The sequence below is a fragment of the Mixophyes fleayi genome, chromosome 6 (assembly GCF_038048845.1).
Source record: "Mixophyes fleayi isolate aMixFle1 chromosome 6, aMixFle1.hap1, whole genome shotgun sequence".
Taxonomy (NCBI): Eukaryota; Metazoa; Chordata; class Amphibia; order Anura; family Limnodynastidae; genus Mixophyes; species Mixophyes fleayi.
Genome location: NC_134407.1, coordinates 147,173,875 through 147,194,198, shown reverse-complemented (window position 1 = coordinate 147,194,198; position 20,324 = coordinate 147,173,875). Strand labels below are relative to the sequence as shown.

The 20,324-nt window shown below is 38.6% G+C and overlaps 1 protein-coding gene across 2 annotated transcripts in view; it reads left to right on the top strand.

The window, feature by feature from the left end:
- Positions 1-377: 377 nt before the first annotated feature.
- Positions 378-20,324, top strand: part of OSBPL2 (oxysterol binding protein like 2) — a 90,028-nt gene continuing 70,081 nt past the window's right edge. The window contains exon 1 of one of the 2 annotated variants that reach the window (XM_075176752.1): positions 378-485. The gene's annotated coding sequence lies outside the window, so the exon portion shown is untranslated. Of the gene's footprint in view, positions 486-3,145; positions 3,168-20,324 lie in introns of those variants that run through there. The other variant, XM_075176755.1, reaches the window with a different exon arrangement.

The window sequence follows — 20,324 nt, the reverse complement described above, 5'->3', positions numbered from 1 at the left end:
ATCCCCGATATTATTACTAATAAAAGACAGTGTCAGTGCCAAACCCTGGTCTTCTTTAATGGGGTAAAACAGTATGAAAGCCAATACTTTCCAGGACACATCTGAAAACGAGTTGACTCAATGCATTTCTTCCTGGTAAAATCATTTCTAAATAAATAATAAAGACAAACAATATTTGCTGTTCTGTGTGTACACTACATGCTGACGTGTGTGATTCTCACTGGCTCCTCGTCATTGAATATTAAATTATCTACTTGATAAACTATTATTTAATATGTACATAACATCCAGTCTGACATCAGCTCACATGCTCTCAATCTGGCGTTGCCGTAGTTCCCGCCTACTCCCGTGCTCGCCTTTCTATTGCAGCTCCGACCTGCCAGTCCCCCGGTGAGGGTCGGTGATTGGTTGTTGCGGGTTGACTGGGCCTGGCTCTCACTTCCGCCTGGGTGTCAGTGGAGAAGCTGAGTCCACACTAACAGCAGGTAAATAACAGGCCTGAGGGGGGCTCCTCACCACGGCATGCAGGGAAATGTTCGAGTGGGTGAAGGGGGCTTGTTACCGTGGATGACGAGTCCACGTACACGGAGTTGTGTATTAATATTCATTGTGACGTCTCCCTGCACTGTTATCGTAGATTACATGCACTAGCTCATGTCCTGATGAACTCTATTCTACATATGCACGTCCTGTGTACTTATTGGTATAGTAATATACTTACACCATGTATTGTATAATCACACGAAGTTAGTGATGCCCCAGCACTAAGTTATATTTGTCCTACACCTTGTAATAAATTATGATATCATGCCCTGTTCTCTGGGGCTCACCCACCACACGATGCATTAATGCATAATTTAATATTCTACTCTCATGCACTGTATTATATAATATGTCATCACATAGTGTAATGCCCTGATGTTTGCAAATATGTACCCATTCTTTTGCACTATATACTCCAGTGTATAATGTTCTGTTACATTAGCCACATCTTGGTGGGACTAACGTAATATAATGTTCCTAAATGTTTCTATTATAGTGCCAATGCACCATGTAATATAATCTTGAACCTTCATGCACTTTATATGTTATAAAATCACAAACCTTAATGTCCTGCTATTTATAATTGTCCTGCAATCATGTGTAATGTTCTTAAATACAGTATCTCATCATGTCCTTCCTTATATGCTAAATTATATACTAAACTTGAATTCTCTCATCATACACTGTATTATGATTAAACTTTTTTCATATGTGCATCTAATTGCTTGCTCTTAGTTGTGACATTGTACAATACATAGTGACCATTCAATCCAAATACCTTTTTATTGTATATAATATTATTTATCTATTCTGTGTAATATTCTACACGGTATCATATATAATGTGTTCTCATACACTGTAATATACTGATGCAGATGATTATGCTTTCATTCATTTTATGCATATTTATTGCATATTCTTTAAATGCCATGTTATTTGTGTGCTGAATGTTTTCCTCATACATGTATTCTGTGTTATTACATGTTCAAAAACTCATTTCAGCTAAGCCTTTTTGTTTATAAATATATTGATTATTGATACATTTTTTACATTTATATTTTTGACATAAAATTGTGAAAAACTTTTGCATAAAATAGTCTTCAGGTAATAAATAGGTAAGATGTTATTGTCTGTTCAGTAATATAGCTTTCACCAAGTCTGCTAGTAGTTGAGATTCCCACACATCTCTTGGTAGCTTTTTGGTCATGTGATTCCTGCTTGATTACCCAGTTCATGTGAAAAGTTAGAATAGCACAGTAAGACTGACATGATTTGGATAATGTTTTGTAATGCAGGTTGCTTGCAAAGTTAACTGATTTTGAAATGCCTGATTCTTTTCCTGCCTATATATCCTCTACATCTTATTTGTACATGTACTAAATGTATGTCCATGTCACAGTTTTATTGTAGATATTTACTGATTAAGGCACAACACAAGTACAGTGATCTATGACATCCAGTCTACACTTCACTTTAATTTGTTTAGTGCGTGTTAACAAAGTTTGTTTACGTTGATAAGGGTTTCTGCACTATTTTGATCTATGTAAGTAAATCTCACCATACCTTTACCATGGTTTACTACAGGAATTATGTTTGAGAATAAAAATAACCTCAGGACAGGTTCCTGTAAATAAATTCAGGATTGTTTGATGTGTGGGTGTCACTTTTTATAGGCTTGGTTTTCTGTGAAATCACCAAAGTCCAGAAAAAGTCTACATTCTGGAATCAACATGAAACAGCATTGATTAGTTCTCCAGTTTATGTTGTGTTCAGTAAATGTTTGGCTTGGCTAAAACAGCTGATGTGACTGTTGCTCAGTTCAGTCTATTTATCCAGCACATGACTTTGTGGCTGATGTTGTGCATGGTTTGGTCTGGAAATAATAGCATCTTAGAATGAGAAGAACTTATTAGAAAGTACCACAACATTTGTATATGTTTTTTGCTTTAACATTATTATTAATATTACTGTATTTTTATTTATTTTTTGCACACTAAGCTTTGGTGTTAAAAACTTGTATATCTCTAAACAAAATTCATTCATAATTTGGGTCTGGAATAATGTGGTAAAAACTAGCTATGAGAATGTGAATACTTTTTGTTTGCTCTGACTGAATACTTTATAATGCATGTAACGAACTTAAAATAAGATATGTATTGAAGTGCACCACCAAAAGATAGCCCTATTTCTTCCGAGACAAGAAATCACTAAAATTGACGTTTATTTCTGCTGAAGACCCCCCCCCCCCTACCCAAACCTAATCAGTTTAGTCTAGAAGTTGATAATAAAAATATATTCTAATATGAAAGAAGTTTTAAAGCTTACTTAAAGGGATACAATCGGCAAAAAATTGTGTTGAATTTAAACTATTTAGACATAATCTTTAGAATCCTATGCAAATTAGTTGTTTTGTTTGGTTAACATTTTGCACAGAAGTCTTACTTGTTTGTGTTCTATTGTTGGTACAGTTGATATTGTTGCCTCTCTCCTTTAGTCTCTATATTCTTGCATTTTACTATGCTGAAAACCGTAAATACCAGTGTCACTAATCCAATGATGGTGTCTTCTAAAGCCCATTTAGTTTGAGTCCGGCTACAAGATTGCACGGAGAAAGACATTATAAGGTGAGACCTAGAATATTTTGTAGAAACACAATGGACCTACTTACACAGGAATAACAAAACGAAGTGTAATGTTAACGTAAAATTTTAATTGTTGTAACTTTTACAGTAGTGTCCGATATTTAAGAGCATAAAACTGGGAAAAAAACCAGTCTGATAGTATATTTTCTGGAAAAATGTAATCTTAAATGTGTTCAGATCTTTATCAAAGTCTTAAAGATAGAAACATAATCCAATAAATAAAATAACTAGAGATGCTCAGGCTCTGTTCCCCAAGAACCGAACGCACCTGAACTTAGCATATCCGAGTACTCTGGCTTTTTCGGAATCGAAAATGAGGCAAAACGTCATCGTTACGTCGTCGGATTTCGCGAGTTTTGAAATGTATAAGTACCGCCCTCCACAGAAATCTAGCGCCATTTCAAAGAGGGACACAGAAGGGGTAGCACAGTCTGTAGAGCAGTTGGGCAGCAACATAGATAGAATAGTAAGAGGAGGGGATATCGGTGTTCAAAAAAGTCTACAGTGACATTCATGAGAGCTCCATTGCTTATTGGCATTGCTGAAATATAAATACTAGTGCTGGCAGGCTTGGTGTAATTCTGCAGTCACATTCTACTGTGTTATATAGGTAACACACAAAGAGGAGAGCTCCATTGCTAATTGTCATTGCTGAAATACAAATACTCGGCCTGGCAGACTTTTCTTCTGAATTAGCACCAAAAAGTGTATGGCGTTATCAAAATGGATTCACAGCAGTACACAGAAGAACAGGAGCACCAAGCAGCTGCTGGCACTCGTCATGATGATAGTAATCCCTCTACGTCATCTGGTAAAGCTATGTAAAAGTGCATAGTGTTTTTAAGTCAAGGAAACAAAAACATAAAAAAAACACCTTTTTACCTTAGTCAAGAAAAAAAGAGCTGTAATCCATCCAAAAAAAAATAAAACTGCCAACATGCCATTCTACACACGCAGTGGCAAAGAAAGAATGAGGCCTTCGCCTATCTCTATGAGTGCGAGTTCTGCAACTGTCACTGAGGCATCTTCTTGTAAGGTCAGTCGTGACCAAGCAAGATCTTGTCATTCGGACTCCAAAAGCGGTGTCCATATACTTATACGTTTTATAAGGCTTTAGAGGAAAATGTATGTTCAGATTCAGAAATGACACGAATCCCTGAGGAGAGTCCATCCACGAGTGCTATGTGTAATCATGACCATTCTGATAGTGTACCCATAAAGAAGGCCCATTTCTGCAGATGTTTGCCTGAACAGTCCCAGTGTAGCTGGTGATACCCCAATTGAGGATGCCACTTTGGAATTAAAACAGGATGAGGGGGATATTTGTGTAGCTGATGAGGATGATGTTGTTTGTGTAAGTTCTGCATCGATGGAAGCAGTTCTGGCACGTGTGATGGCAAGAAAGACATTGTCATGCATGGACATAAGACCAAAAAATCCACTTCTTATGTGTGGAATTATTTTTACCCAAATTGCAGCAACAATTTCATTTGCCCTGCTACCAACTGAAGCAAGAGGTGGTGACAAGGTGGAATTCCACCCTGTATATGCTTTTGCGGATGAAGGAACAGCGAAAAGCTATCCACACTTACTCCACAAGCCATGACATTGGGAAAGAAGGGGGGATGTATTTTAGTCAAGCGCAGCGGAGAATACTTTTCGTGTTGTGCAAGGTGCTGAAACCATTCAAACTAGTCACCTGTGAAGTGAGTTCAGAAACTGCGAACTTGAGTCAAGTGATAACCTTAATTAGACTTTTGGAAAAGTAGCTTGAGAAAATGAATGAGGAGATGAAACAAAGCAATTACGCTAAGTATGTCAGGATTGTAGATCAAGTACTTTATTCGCTTCGCCAGGATCCAAGAGTTATCAAAATCTTGAAATCGGATCACTACATTTTGGCGACTGTGCTTGATCCTCGGTTTAAGAGCTATGTCTTCTCTTTGTTTTCAACTGACCCAGATCTGAAAAGATGCCAGGAGCTCCTGGTGAGCAAGATGACGGCTCAAGTGTTACGTGACAGGACGGCTTCTCCTCCTTCAGTTTCTCACTAAACTGCTGCTAGGGAAAAACTTACCTTTCCCAAGATTCCCTTCCTCAAAATGTGGAAAAGATGATGTTCATAAAAATGAACTTCAAGTTCAGGAGGAAGGCCTTTCCCGCCAATTACATCAAAATACTGAGACTACTGTAATGGTGGATTCCAGCGGTGATGAATTAATAATGTGTGAGGATGATGTACACACTGATAAGGATGAGGCTGAGGATGATGACAACAACATCTTGCCACAGTAGAGTTCATTAACAGCACTGTTATCTTAGGTGCCTTAAGCCCATTGTTAACTTGTTTTGTGGGAGCCCAAACAAACCAAGCACTTCAGCCACAAGGAGTGACACTTTTGTGGCTGAAGTGCTTGGTTTGTTAAAGTGTGCATGTCCTTTTTAAGATCCAACATAAGGGTGAGTGGGAGGGCCCTAGGACAATTCCATCTTGCACCACTTTTGTTTTCTGCCACTGCTGTGTGCCAATGTGTCCTAGATGTGCTCGGAACTGCCATGTGTTTGAGTCCTTGCTCTGTTGCTTAGCCTTCAAGCCAGGTTGCTGCAGTATTTGTCCGAAAGTGAATGAATATAATATTGTGACCTGTGAGGTGGTCAAAATTGACTGCAAATAATTTGAAATTAGTGTTATTGAGGTTAATAATAATGTAGGAACAAAAAAAGAGCAAAATTAGGTGATTTTAGCATATTTTAGCAATTTTTCTAAAAATTACAGAACCAAAACAAGAAGCTAATCCAGATCCAAAACCACTACAAGGGAGTCGGTGAGCATCTCTAAAAATCACCCACTTTTTTTTTTACACTTTTTCATTCATTTATTGATCAAATTGATCCAACATTAAATTTGATGGAAAAATAATGTGAACCTACAATTAATTATTAGTTCAGTTAAAGCGATAATTCAGGGGTGTCAATCAATGGGAAGACAATCAGGTGTGAGTTTGGGTGCCACTGCCTTATTTAAATAGCATATACCTTAGTCTTCACTGCTAAGGTCTGCACCACAAAGGTTTGTGAACGAATGCCATGCCCCAATCAATGGATATTTGTGAGAACTACAGAAAAAGGTCCATAGTGATTCTAAAGACTTGGACTACACTAATCCACTCGCAGGCAGATAGTGTTCGAATGGACAAAAGTCAACACCTTTGTTACTCTTCCCAGGAGTGGTCATCCAACAAAAATCACTCCAAGAGCAAGGCATATACAAAGAACCCAAGTGTAACATCAAATTATCTACAGGCCTCTATTGCACTGGCAAATGTCAGTGTTTATAAGCGTGCCATCAGGCAAATATTGAACAAGAATAGTGTGCATGGCTAGATAGCAAGGAAGAACCCACTACTTTCTGCCTGTTAAGTTTTCTAAAGACCATCAGGATGAACTAGAAGACTACTGGAAGAATGTTCTGTGGACAAGTGAGTGTAAAATATAACTTTTTGGCCTAATTGAGAAATGTTATGTTTGGAGAAAACCAAGCTGCATTCCAGCATAAGAAACACGGTGGTGGCAGTATCATTGTTTGTGGTTGTTTTGCAACCATGGGACCAGGATGGTTTGCCATCAGTGATTGATCTCTGAATTCTGGTTTGTACCAGCAAATCCTACAAGAGAATATTATGTTATCTTGACATGAACTGAATCTCAACAGAAGGTGGGTTTGGTAGCAATGACAATGACTCTAAACACACAAGTCAGCCTAAAAAAAAATGGGTGAAGTAGAATACATTTTAGAATAGCCCATTCAAAGCCCAGACCTTATTCCAGTTAAAATCTTGTGGCAGGACAAAGGACATGCAAGAAAGAACACCAATATCTATGAGTATTTCGGTAAGGAGGAATCAGACAAAATTCCTCCAAACCGATGTGCAGGACAGATATTTAATTACCCTAAATGTTTGATTGAAGTTATTGATACGCAGGGGGGTCACACCAGTTAATGAAAGCACAGGTTAACATAGTTTTTCAGACAGACATTTAGCGTTCGATCATTTTGATCAATAAATTAGCAAAAAGGTAATATTTTGTTAGTTATTTAATTTATTGGGTCCTCTTTATCTATTTTTAAGGGTTCACAAACTTTCTAACACCACTGTAGGTCTGCACTTTAGTCCTTGTACTGTATATGTCCACATTCTTTACACACCTCTTGATGTCAGCCAAGGAGTGGAACTTGGAAAAACTTGGTGTGTTCAAAAATCCATGTTTACCTCAGACGTTTTGGCTTTGTGCATACGATGTGAGTTCAGTGTGACTATTTTGCTGTTTGTACAACTTTGGTTTTCAGATGCAGCCAGATGTTTCTCTCGTGCTTCCCTAAAGACATTTTAACACACTCTTGTGCTATTCGCTGAATATAAACAGTTTGTAAAATTAAATACATTTAATAATGGATATTTATTTCATTAGAAAATCCAATGTGCAATACATTGAGTGCTGGGTTAAGACTTGCTACTGTAGAGCTTTGATAGTACGAGTATATTAGTGTAGTTTGTTTTGACATTCCTTTGCTGTATTTACACTTTTAATAGTTATTTCAAACCCCTAGTTAGTTACTAATTGGTTTTTATTGGATTTCCAGAAATAGACATAAATGAGGCTAAATAAAATTGTCCCACACTTTATGTACACTTGACATTGAAATACCATTAGATGTCGGGGTGCCTATACATGCTTACAGTTTCATGGCCAGGTATGCTCTTTTAAAGCTCCTTGTAAATTATTGATATCTGTGTGTATCTTACTTGATTTTCATTTGTTATATATCTTGTATTATGTGTATGTGGTAATAATTAAAGGGATATGTTGACAACCCTGTATATGTTATTGCAATGTGTTACTCAATCCTCACTCCACGTCACACTCAACTTTCTTCCAGACTATAGAAATAAGTGGAATTGCATTCTCTACCTGATGCCACCATTGTTGGAAGTGTCTCAATCAAGTGTTTTCTAATCACTTTATATGAACCATGTAACATTTTTACATAGATAGCTGACTTGTACATTAAGTTTTTAAAACATATGTATTTCGTCTTACTTTCATTTTTTAATTTTTTTTTTTAATTTTTTTTTTTTATATAATAATGTGACACCAACAGTATATCAGGTTCCGTTAAGCTGAATGAACCTACGTCCAAACCTCCTCCCTTTTTTTTTTTTTTTCTTGGCGCAGAGTGCTTAGACAGTGCATGATGGAGAGACCTGCAAGGCTTTGTAACCACTAATTCAATTTTCAAATTGTGTTGAACTGATATGCAGTTTTAAGTAGGAGCTGTATTGATTTGTTGGATTAATTCTACACTTACACTCTGCTCGTGTTGAGGCATGTCAGAATTGATTGAACAATGAATTTGGTAATGACCACACTCAGCCTGGCTATAACTGAAGTGATTCTAGTCTTTGATCATAGCTTGCTATGAAGTTCATTAAATTTATCTATTTCTGTAAATCACAGTGAATAGATCTTTATTTGCTTAAAATATACTTTATGCTGCTAATTCCTTAGTGGAAACATTTCTCCTGTGAAACATTGTAATATATGATGGTTTGAAGATTCCTCTATTTGCTGGTAAATGTGGCCTGGAGTCCTGCAAGTTGAACTTAAAGTCCATTGATGCCCTGCTTGATGTTGTTGTTTTAATTATGAATTTAGTTTCTTGTAGTTTGTTAAAGTGAAAATAAATAGCAGCTTCCATTTATTATCAATCTGGCTTATTTGTATTTTTTTTTTAATTAATACTTGTTGTAATGGTGGTGGACTTTCAACATTAACAAATAGTGGACTTGTCTTTCATTACAGTTAAAGTACATGTGTGCTGGAGATTTTCATACACCTCACAGAAGCACAACTTGGTCTAGATATAGGGATCATCAGTTGCTATTTTAAATGCAGTACACATTGAAATGTTGTAGCCTTAATAGACCAAAAGATAGAAAACCGACTGTTAATGGTCTGCTCTTAGAAAAAGTGTTCATGTAAATCAGATTAGCCATCCAGATGTATCACTTTGCAGTGGAGTTCAGTGCAACAAACCAATGGCAGGCTGGCCAAAAATGTTTTTTGGCTGATTATCCATGTGATAATTTCAAAATGTATAGAGGTTTTATTGTTTAGCACAAACTGTTTAACAAAGAGGCTGGACCTCTCTCCTTAAGCTGGGTACACACTGCAGGAAAAGGTAACGATTAGCGATTCACTAACGACAGAAAAAAAAAGACCCAATCAGCATGCCGATATGTGTATACACACTATAACAATTACCTTCAGATGTCTGCTGTTCATCTGTCATGACCTAATGTCACTAATGACCTAATGTCACCTGTCACTTTCACTGCACTCTGAACACGCTCAGTCTGCATGGAGCTCTGCTGCTGCCTGGAAGTCTGGCCGTGCACACACAAAGGTCACCATCAGCACAAAGGTCACCCTCCCCTATGTGCCGCCTCTGCGTTCTGAAAGTGAAAGCTAGAAACACCCGCAGGGTCTGCAGGAGGATACAGAGGGAAGATGACCGCAGAGCCCTGGACACTTCCAGTGACTGTAAGTGCTGTTTCAAGCAATGTCTGTCCAATTCTGCATACACACTGCAGAATTGGACCAACATTGTTCATAACTGAAAGAGATTTTTTTAAGCAGTACAACCAATCCGTTCAAACAATGGTCTATAGTTTGGAACAATGATCGTTCATCATTCCAGGGTACACACTACTGTGATATCGGGCCAATCAGTTGTATATCGTCTGATTGGCTAGATTATTGGCTGAAAACAGTGTAGTGTGTACCCAGCTTTAGGATGAGTAGATTCTGTCTTTTATGAGCTGTGTAAAACAAGCAATCCAGACAAAATGCTGCATTGTGGACAAATGCCTAAAGCTGGGTACACACTACAGAATTTTCCACCAACTTTTTATGCCGATCGATTTTACATGCGATCTATGGTCCGATCGCTCGGGCCATGGACTGCATACACACTAGCCTTGTTTTAGACGATAAAGGGAAGAGTGGACGTCCCTTTAGCAACTTTTTACAGCCATGTTGTCGTGAGCAATGATTGTAATTTCATATTCACTGTCGTGGATTGGTCGGAAACTTATACACACTGCACAACAGAAAGGAGATTGGAACGAAAATATTCAACGGTACGACCAACCAAATGCAGCGACAATCGTCCATTTGGGCAGATTTTCGATCATCGTGTCACTACACACACTGACTCGACTTTCAAACGAGCGGTCGTATGTCTGCTGGTTGAGCCGATTATTGGACAAAAACCCTGTAGTGTGTACCCAGCTTTAGTCAGCGTATGTTGTAATCGCCCCAAGATGCAAAATAATTTGTTTATGCGCTTTTGTGTGCCTTCTTGGTTTGTATTCTTTATATGTAGATTGTAAGGGGGAAGAGCTAGCGGGAGTTGCCATTAACAACAACTTCTTGGCAGTGTCTCAGAATTGTCTTGCACAGTTGTTTTCTTGATACTTTAATAATAAGCAGCTTTCTGATATTACCCCCGAGTCACTGAGCAGCTTTTTAGGCTGCCCCTATTAATCAGAGGGTCAGGAGCTTACTTCTGCTTGTTAATGACAGATCCTTGTGGCACTTGTAACAATTAGCATGGCAGTGTGTACCACATTAGGTACCTGTTTTGTACTTCAGCCCCCATACTGGAAGTTTTATTTTTCATACTAACTACTTGATTGGACTTTTGCTGTATATATTAACAATATTTTGTGGTCTGCTCATTATTCTATACTGTTCTATTTCCTGGGTTTAAACTCATTATCCATCTTTATTCTTTGTAGATATAGGTGTTTTATGTAAAGTTCTAAAAATAGGGTACTCATCCTTGGTCTCTGCCCTGGACAGCATCCTCTGCGTATAAGGAGAAAATGGAAACCAAGATCTTTGTTGTCAGACCTGAACTTCCACTTATTTATTGTAATTATATAAAATGAATTGCAGTACGTATTGCCAACTTTACAGTCATCCCCGCACCACAGGTGTGCAGAGCCATTGTAATTCAGTGTTTTTATGTGGGAAAGAAATAATGCAAGTAGAGATTAATAACCCCTATCCATTTTGCAGTATTTATCTGGGCTCCTCTGTAGCAATGTGGCTAACCTATGCCAAACTGACCCTATATAAGCTGATCGCTGGCTCTCGCTTCCTAATCCTATATGATTTATTTGGCCTTGTATACACTGCTACTGCTGAGAATCCCCCAGCCACATTGCGATATATATTGAGATCCAGTTAGGGGTTTCCTTCCCCTTTATAGGGGGACTGTATCTTAAAATTGGGACTGCGTTAGACACGCTTTTCTAGAGAGTTTATATTAACCAACTCAATGATTTGGGCTTTTATCTACAAAATAAACTCTCTGGGTGGACATTTCATTTAAATGGCAATTAAGTCCCCAAGATTAATTTTGTTTTGTTTTTTTATATGAACATTGAAATTAATATGCATTGTTCAGTATTAACCTGACATTTTATGGTGTCACTGCTAATTTGTAAAGTATTATCTTACCACTCTCTTCAGACAGTTGACCCTTTTCCTGCAGTTTTAGGGCGGGGAGAACCTGGCATCTAATACAGGTCAAAAAGTGAAGAATGCAGTCCTTTTAAACTGCTGTAACATCGCTGGTCTTTCCCCTGTCTATCAATCCACCAGTTTACCAAATGCCTTTCTGCTGAACAAATCTGCCAATGAGTCAGTCAAACTGAATCTGCTCTGTTAGAGAGCCACCTCCCTCTTAACATGACACCCTGCTGCAGAGAAGTAAAAGCTCGGTGGACTTATATAGTTAAATATGAACACTTCTATTATTTCTTGTACATTATTCAGCTCAGTCATACACAACCTTTGATGTATATTAATGTCAGATAGTGACTTGCTCTTTACATCTTCACAGTGCTTATGCCTCTAGCAGTGAATGTTTTATCATGCCATCTACAATAAGCACTTACATTAATCACTGATGAAATTCAATGGTATATTCTTAATGTGTCCGCACAAAGCTGCCTCGCAGCCTTGAGTGGACTCATTGATGAAGGACAATCTGGAGGACAATGTGCAATGACGCAGCACAACAGAGTGCTTTCCTGCATAGCTGGTAGAGACCCTTTCCCCAAAAAGTTGAAATGAAGTAGCTTGATGTGAAAAGAAAATCAGGGGAAAATGTATATGCATTTGCTCTCACGCAGGTCAGTGATAAACAACTGGGTTTTTTTTTGTTTTTTTTATTGTTTTCATGGATTCTCTAATAGATCAACTTCTAACAATAGGTATCTGTGCAGTGGTCATAATGGTTCCAATAAACCAATTTCTTCTGGTGCATGATTTAAAACCAGTATACTGGTGAGTTCAGTGTTTATAGTGTGTAGCATGGGCATGATGAGAGGCCTATGGGAAATAAAATCCCTGTTCTAATCTGTTTGGAAATGTAATGTTTGATTTATAGATTATATGCAGTTTTATAAGCCTAGAAGACCATTTTAGATCTACATATAGAGACTCATTTATGGTTAGGAGTAAATAGAGGGTGCAATTTTGCACCTTGGTAAAACCATGTTGCGCTACAGGGTGGCAAATTTAAAACTGCGCGCATGAAAAAGAAGGCTGTATTTTCCCTGTATGCAAATAAAATAATAATTTGCACCTCTTTCATCACAGCATGGTTTGTCCAAGTGAAAATGTGCACCTTTTATCTGAATTTGCTCCTACTGTACAGCTCTTACAGTATGTTCTTCACTAGTCTGCAAACTGTTTGCGTTCCCATACAAGCTGACTTGTGATGGAAGTGTTCTCATTAAGCAATGTTTTATTTAAGCGCAGGATTTGAGAAGTAAAAAAAAATACAGAATTTTTTTTTTTTTCATCTTCTTTTACTTACATCAGCATTTTGGAAAGAAAATTTGTTTGATATTTGCAAAATATATTTAACCACTAATCAAATTCCAGCAATTTATGTGGTAAAACACTTTTTTTTCCTGAATAAAATGAGACTCATATATATATATATATATACACATGTATGTATGTGTGTATATATGTATATATAATCAGTCCAAGTTGCAGACCTGTCACATGAATATAAGAACCGCTGCAATACTCTGGGAGGCAGGGAATAATGTAAGCTTTACACTCTATTGCTGAGGCATAAGCATCAGGAGTCCCTGGCACTGGAGAACATGTCTATATATTTCCATGCTATTAATTTGCTTCAAAGGTGTCCTTTCCCCTTATCGTATTTGTAACAATGATCGATTAACCCTTAACTTATCATTTGTTTTTTTGTTTTACAACCTGTAGTTTGCTTTTATTGTCCCAAATATTTTGGTTGCCATAGATTGTTGTTTTAACTGTGTATCAACACTTTTTTTGGAAAACAAGTTTTTGTTGAAAGCCAACATTCTTTGAGACCACGAGGAAGCTGTCACTGACTTTTAGTAACCTCCCGGCCCTGGGATTTCTCTGTTGTACAGTAGGAGGTGCCTAGTTGTGACTCAGACAGCCTGTTTATTTCACAACACAACAAGCTTTATTGTGGATTATTGCATGAATGTGGTATACATATATCTTATGAAATGCTGTACATTTTTGTAAAACAATTTTTTGTTTTTTGTAGTACATGGAATAAAGAAAAGTGGTATAGCAAATAAAGGACAATGATCCTGGCCCTTATTGAGACAGCCAAGAAAAAAAAAACTTGAGGCTAAAATCAAAGGCGCACCTAGACCTGTGTTTGTGTATGGGGTGGATTTAGCATTGCCACATCCCTCCTTCACTGGCTCGCCCTGTCCCCTCCTTCGCATTGAGCAGACCTCTTGGCCACGGTCAAAGGTATGTATAGTGCTGCTGGGGGCGTTTGTGACCCCTCTGATCCTGCCTGGCTAAAATAGCATTCACTTATTGCGTTACAACTATGGAAGTAAATGTGTTATATTTATCTGTATTTAGAAAACATTGATGAATACAACTGCCTATTTTAACAATAAAATTAAAACCTAATTTTAGCAAATATTCAGAAACAAAACACGACTATGCTTTTATTTATACATATAACAACATATGGAGGGTGTGATATATAAATTATCTGTAAACAGCATGAAGATAATCCCCTCATCCGATCTCTAGCCATATCCTTGTTATATACTTTTGAGAAATATTTACAGAATAGGTCCATATCTCACAAAACATATTTCAACAACTTTAATTCATACATTTGTTGGGCCTGATGCCAGTTTACGTAGCATAATTTCTGCAATTTTGTGCTGTGCATGCTCATAAAACATGCTACTCGCATATGCACACATACAGAGTTGCACATATCTATACTTGCTCCTCCTTAATAGGTGGGAAGGAGGGGTCTAATGTCGGTTGAGTACAGTAAGGGCGTGCTCATGCATACAAGGCTGTAGTAGAGTAGCCCGGAGATGTATATACGCCTGGCAGGAGACATACCTCTTGCACCATCTTATGACATATGCAAAGACTCATCATGGTTTTGTGCTAGGAGAGAACCAAGGTGTTTCTCTCTTTGTTCTCCAGACAAAAATGTTGTTTTTTTTTATCTTGGGAGGACCTGGTTGAGCTTATTTAGTGAGGGACAAACATCATATTCGATGTTTCATGAGTGCCAAAATACAGGGGACAAGTATTTAATCCAATCCTTTTTAAAGTAGCATCATATTTTTTGGGGAATATATTCTTCAGTTGATGTTATTCTCTTACCAGAAACCAAGACTTGTGTAGAAGAGCAACAGTTGCAAATATCAATACTTGGAGAAAAATATATATCAATATTAACCTATCTATCTGCTAGAAGGTGCCTCTTACTGATGCACTGATGTAATTTTAAAAGAAAAGTGCTATGTCTATGCGGTCGGCTGCTCTCTCCTGAGCTGGTTTTCGATAAAATTCACATTTCCTTTGCTGTGAGGTCTGGAGATGGCCCAGGAGGAAGGATATCCCGTAAGAAAGTGTTGTATTAAATGCTCCTGGGGTCAAGGAGGAAACCTGCTAAATACATAAGGGTCTATGTATCGAGGCAAATATTGAAGAAAAAGGGGCTGGAGGAGGACTTGGGCCAAGGGGGTGCGCTCATAGTAGTGATTTTGATCATTACTATGCAGCCTGTTGCACGACTTTCTACTCCCTGAATTGAAATTTTCTATCACTACATCTCCTTCTTTGAGCAGAATTGTGTGTATATAAATACATTTATAACAAAGATGTTACATATGGCTTGAATCTGCGCCAAAAATTAGATTGTTGTGTATGATATTACATAGAGCCCAAAGTACACAAGGTTCTATGTAGTAAAGCAATAAATTGAGAAAGGAGACTCTGGTGATATCTCTACTATTGGCACTGGCCTTTGAAGTAGGAGAAATCAATTCAAACGCCAGGTCCTGCTGTGACTGTAACACTGTAACCATTTATATAAGAAGTTACCACCTTTCTACATAGTGACAGCATTATAAAGTGCATACTTTCATTGTAAATCTTCGCCCAGAGGAGGCTCACAGTAGTGATAGAGCCAGTTTTACAAGTCCAGGAGGCTTGTGATTCAGATCAAAAAACATTTGTACATCAAGCAGATTGCAGGAATTCCAAGGCTATTACAGTCATACTTTTTAATTTAGTGAGTGAACCTGATTGCTTCTATTTAAAGAAGAGGTAACTCTCTAGTGAGATGCTTGTAAAGTCAGCACAATGCATGATAAACCAGTGCTTAGTGTTATTATAGGTTATTAGATGTGTTGACATTTCACAACATGTGTGATCATTTATTAGCAGTAACGTGACCTAAAAATGACTAACTTCACTAAATACTGCACAAAGGCTTCTTATCAGCATTTTTCTGTAAGTTATTTTAGTCACGCACCTCCCATACATGCCATTTTAGTAAAATAAAGTTCTCATAAGGTGGTTCCACATTCAGATTTTTGTCATTTGTTTTATACATGGTTTTCTGCAGGATTTACTGATTTTTTTTTTATTTTTTTTTTGCCTCTGAGCCTTTTAGCCATATATTTATATCTGCTAAAAACTTCTTTTTTTTTGGATGCAGGTCCATTCTGCTGTGCTCTCTGTATTTGTTATAGATGTGTACAGAGAGGATCTGTGTGTTCTATCCTAGGCAGCAAAACAGAACAGACCTGCTTGATGACATAAAGTCGTGATTTAAAATCATGGTGAAATGTCAGAAAGATAACGCAGTGTGTTGAGAACAATTTGCAGGAGAGCATATTGAGACCAAGAAAGATGAACACAGTCATCTGAAGGTGGAAAACCCTCCAAATATGATCAGGCTTTGAGTTTTGGTTTTCTTGTTGTAATTACAAAAAAATATGCAAATAACACAAAATTAAATTTAAACTCCTCACCGTAACATAAAAAGGTCTCAACCAATTCCCCCTCCCCCCCCCCCCTACATCTCCATCCTCGCTCTGCCAACGACCATCTCGTCACTACCACACAGATTGCCTCTTGTCATTCCCTCCTCCAGGTCTTCGTTCCACAGGTGTGGAGCAGCCTGTGGGATCTCCCACACCCTATCAGGCTTGCAAGGCTTCACAAAGGCTTCAGGCATGTCCTTAAAACTAATTTCTATATTCAAACCTATCCGCCTTCCTCCTGTTTCCATTGCCTCAGCTATCCCCTCCACTTCCCCAATTGGTGATACCCTTTTTGTGTCTTACCCTTTCCCTTAGAATGTAAGCTCTCACGAGCAGGGCCCTCTTTCCTTGTGTTCTCCTTCTTTTCCATCACCCTCTGTACCTCTTGGATTGCTTCCCTAGCCCTGTTTTCTTGAGCCAATTCCTACTTCATGTTGGACATTCCCATTATTCACACTTGCTGACCTGTAAATAACTTAATCTGCATTACGAAGTTATCTGTGTGTTATTTGTTAAATCAGTAGTTGTACTTGTATTATTTTGTTTCTCATGTTTTATATAATGTGTTCTGGATTGTTGCTCTATGCTTATTGTATACTACTGTAAATGTCGTATGATGCTGCTGACCTTTTGTAGTGCCTTTATAAATAGAATATAATCATAAGATGTACTGTAACCTGTAGCAACCAAACATTTGCTTTTATTAGTATGTGTTTAAAGCTGATATGTGGTTGCTACAGCTTATGGATCATTAATGCCATTTCCACCTTGTCTGAGGAACGGTTCCTCAAGAGTTTTGTTTTGTGTATGTTATTCGATGTATGGCCTTTCTACTACATTTGATTGAGGCCATACAATTCACAGCTCTCCAGGGACCAGTTCTGCACTACGACCTTTAATAGTACTGGTTTTTCGGCCATTGACTAATGCGAATGTGGCTTCCCAATGTAATGCTTTTTGATAGGTACAGGCCTTTATTTAATGCTCTTTGTTGGGGCAGGGGCTGGTACACAATTATTTTTTTTTTTTTTTTTTTTTTTGTGGGAGCACAGGATGGTGTGTAATTTTTGAATGAACAGAGATATGCACAGTGATATTACCCAAACACACAATCTGTCCCACGGTTATTTGTGATGTTTACCATATGATTTTTTGAGAATGATTTAGTAATAGTAACATATGGCACTGCTACCTGTCAATGGGCATAGCTTCACCCCTAATAAATTTTATATCCCTTGCAAAGTTTAATTTCAAAATTGCTAATTTCTAACTTTGACCCTAGCTACTAATGTACCAGGTCCTAACTAATTTTAATGATCTGTTTTCTCTCCATTGGCAGGATGTTGTTAGTGAAATACGTACTGCATTATCCTCCGTGACATATTTATGCTGAAAGTGCCAAGAGTCCCTCACAGCAGCATTCCCAAAATGTAATGTTTTGGTTTTGTCTAAACAACATATTTTTTCAATTAATTTAATTAATTTAATTTATTGCAAGTGTTTAACATAGTATGTATTGGACCACATATCTGGGGTTACCCTTCTTCATGAAAGACCTTGTGCAGGCAGCCATTTTTGAACCAACTTTAATGACAAAATCTTCCGATGATTGGACCAGCCAACAAAACATCTGTCTTCTGTGCATGCAGGTGACAAGCACACTTAAGTATACTTCTCATTTAAATACATAAAGGGTTACATAACATTGGAACGTGTGTGTGTGTGTGTATATATATATATATATATTATTATTAATGCATTCAGACTCCTGCATCGATTTGGGATAAAACCAAAAAGAGGTGATCCAGTTGAATCCTGGCCAGGTTATAGGGGCGCTAAGAACCTCCCGTTGGTGTACGCTGGTCAGAATTTTGATCTGCGGAGCCTGTTCTTCTCGTCCTTCCACCGGAGGGATTTGGATGATATTTGATATAAAAACAAAAATGACACTGGGCAGCACCTCATGGGTGTGTTGGAAGAGCTGCTAATTATTTTTAAAATGTTGACCGTTACATTCGGCTCATTGATAACTTAAAGATTTAAACCCGGGCAATGCCGGGTACTACAGCTAGTACATATATAAATAAAACCATCCCTTGATCCCCCTCTCTCTCTAATTACCACCCTATTTCGCTTCTTCCTTTTGCCTCCAAACTCCTTGAACGGGTTGTCTACAATCGTCTCACCTCCATTCTCTCCTCTCACTCACTCCTTGACCTGCTCAAATCTGTTTTTTGCCCCCTCCACTCCACTGAAACTGCCCTCACTAAGGTCACTAATGACCTTCTCCTCGCTAAATCCAAAAAACACTACTCCCTCCTTATCCTTCTTGACCTCTCTGCTGCCTTTGATACCGTTGACCACGCACTCCTTTTGCAAACTCTCAAATCTATAGGCCTATGTAACAATGTCCTCTCCTGGTTTTCCTCTTACCTCACCAACCGCTCCTTCTCAGTCTCTACTTATGATTCTACATCACCCCCTTTTCACCTACCTGTTGGCGGTCCTCAAGGCTCCGTTTTTGGCCCCCTGCTTTTCTTCCTCTACACCTCCTCCCTTGGTGTCCTCATCCACTCCTTTGGCCTTCAGTACCATCTCTATGCTGATGATACCCAAATTTATCATTTATCCCCTGACCTCTCCCCTTCCCTTATGTCTCGTGTCTCCTGCTGTCTCTCGCCCATCTCGTCTTGAATGTCCCAACGTTACCTTAAACTCAATATTTCCAAGACTGAGCTTATAGTCTTCCCCCCCTTCCAGGACTCTCCCACCTCCCCCCTCTATTTCTGTTAATAACACTACCCTTGTGTCTGTCCCCCAATTTCGATGCCTTGGTGTCATCCTTGATTCCTCCCTCTCCTTCAAGCCTCACATTCTGTCCCTCTCTAAATCCTGCTACTTCCACCTTCGGAATATATCCAAGATACGCCCCTTTCTCACCATGGAAGCTACGAAAACCCTCGTTCACTGCTTGTAATCTCTCGCCTTGATTACTGTAACCTCATTCTCTGGCCTACCTCACTCTCACCTTGACCCTCTTAAGTCTATCCTCAATGCTGCTGCCCGCCTCATTTTTTCTCTCCCGTCGCTCTGTCTCTGCAGTCTCCCTCCAACAGTCACTACATTGGCTCCCCATGCCCTACAGAATTTAATTTAAACTCCTCACCCTCACCTTTAAAGCTCTTAAGCAAACTTCCCCTCCCTACATCTCCAATCTCATCTCTACCTACATTCCTACCCGCCTCCTCCGCTCTGCCTGTGACCACCGCCTCACTTTGCTGATCACCTCTTCTCACTCCTGTCTTCAGGACTTTGCCCGGTCTGCTCCTCTGCTGTGGAACGATCTTCCACGTTCCATGAGGTTAGCATCTACTCTCAAAGGCTTCAAGCGCGCCCTTAAGACAGATTTCTTTATTCAAGTCTATCAGCCCTCCTCATAACTCCCGTGTCCTGGCTCTCTCCCCCAGTTAGTACCACCCTGTTTGTGTCTCCCCCTTTCCTTTAGGATGTAAGCTCTCAGGAGTAGGGCCCTCTTTCCTTGTGTGCTCCTTCTACTATTCCATCACCCCCTATACCTCTTGGCCGGCTTTGCTATCCCTGTTTTCTTTAGCTTCGGCATACTTATCACTGATTTCTACCATCCCTTTCACTAACTCTCCCAGAAATAATTTGA